The 1669-nt window shown below is 35.1% G+C and overlaps 1 pseudogene; it reads right to left on the bottom strand.

Moving 5' to 3' along the window:
* Window positions 1-271: 271 nt before the first annotated feature.
* LOC149180445 (small ribosomal subunit protein uS2-like) lies at window positions 272-1411 on the bottom strand (annotated as a pseudogene).
* Between the last annotated feature and the right edge of the window lie 258 nt (window positions 1412-1669).

Here is a 1669-nt window from a genome sequence, read left to right as displayed (position 1 = left end):
TAGGGGCTTTTCAAATTAGGAAGGTGTATTGGGTTCATATTGTTTGGGGGTTAAATATTGTGCTTTTTAGAGGTATTTTCCAATATGTAGTCAAATTAGGGGTATTGTTTAGTATGCCATGAACACACATAATGTTTCAAAGGTTCACTGAGTAAAGCCCCCGTGCAAATGGAGGAAAAATGTCAGGAACTACGGGTACTTTAGATTCCCACTGGGCATCAACAACCTCTATAGGTCATTGCTATGCACCAAAAGCAAAAATAGGATCATACTAAGCTAGAGAAACCTCCTCATTCTCTTTCATTGGCTTCATCTGCCTCCCTGTAAAAGAATAAGTCAACCTGCAAAAAAGAAGAATAAAAATGAATTTAGGCACCAAGTTATCATAAAATTGTTCATATACAATGATTTGTAAAACATAAATTAAGTATATTCATTGGCCTGGACTCGAATTTACCATGACATCCCATTTACGACCTGGGACAATTATTCCTTGCATCTGTAAAACCATCCTTGCTAAAATCCGAAACAGATAACCAATGTTGCACTATCCCTTGTTATTCGTAGGGATACCAATTTCAACATGTTTCAGTGAAGAATTAGTGTCACGAAAAGAAATAGGGGGAATGTTACCAACAATTGCTTCTCTTATAGATTACAACACAGAAAAATGATGGTTTTTAGAATAAAAGCCTTAAAATGTTTAAAATATGAACCAACCTGTAATATGGTTAAAATTTAGATCATTCAAATCACCAATTAGGCAATTACTTAACCCATTACCTGATGGCCAGTCCTTGGATCAGTAAGAATCAGAAAAAAAAAATGTTCAGAAAATTATGTGTGAACTTGATTTGTAAATGTTCTGGGTGTGTGCCTACTAATAATTGCATAAGCTCCAGTAAATTGGAAAAATTACTGAACTTCTCGCTAACCATATGGCCTTGTAGATTGTACAATTATATCCTGAGGGTTCTCTATTGCAACAATTACTCTTGCACCAAGCTGCAACTTTTCACAAGTCTTACCCAAGTTGATGATAAATATGCCTGAAAGAAAAACCACAAATTTGAACATTATATTAGAAGCTTATATAGAGAAGGGCCTAAGTGAATGAACATCCTACCAAAAACAATTGGGCAATTCATTCAACCAATCTCTGAACAAACTTTTTATAGACCAACAAATCACATTGCTACAACTTTGTTGTCAATTTATACCCTTCCAATACCACTCGTAAATAATTATCCTTGTCAAAGTGGTTCTTGGATGCCCTTTATTTAACTTATCAAAGACTTAGGTACACATACAAGGTCAAAACAAGCATTCAAAGACACGAATTGAAGGTTCTAATATTTTTCTTGTCATCTAAGATTATTGTCATTCAGGATATATTTTAACTAGTACCCATTTCCATCAACACGGGTATAATATATAACCCTAATAACACTGACTAGCATACAACATTGTTGCATAGCGACAATATTCACACAATAGGACCATACTCTTGCAGGGTTGCATATAATACAGTGCACCAATGTGAACACATTAACCTCACAAGCATCCTAACCACAAAGCCAACAGATACTCAACTTGCAGAACCTTCATCAATGCCAGTACCAGAAACTTCTAGATGTCGATTTCAACAACATTGGATTAAACAATGCGC

Source organism: Pinus tabuliformis, chromosome 3_2 (assembly GCF_031772625.1).
Source record: "Pinus tabuliformis cultivar Carrire ecotype Pingquan chromosome 3_2, CPIR1, whole genome shotgun sequence".
Classification (NCBI taxonomy): Eukaryota; Viridiplantae; Streptophyta; class Pinopsida; order Pinales; family Pinaceae; genus Pinus; species Pinus tabuliformis.
Note: the sequence above shows the minus strand (reverse complement) of the source record. Positions and strands in the feature narration are given on the sequence as shown.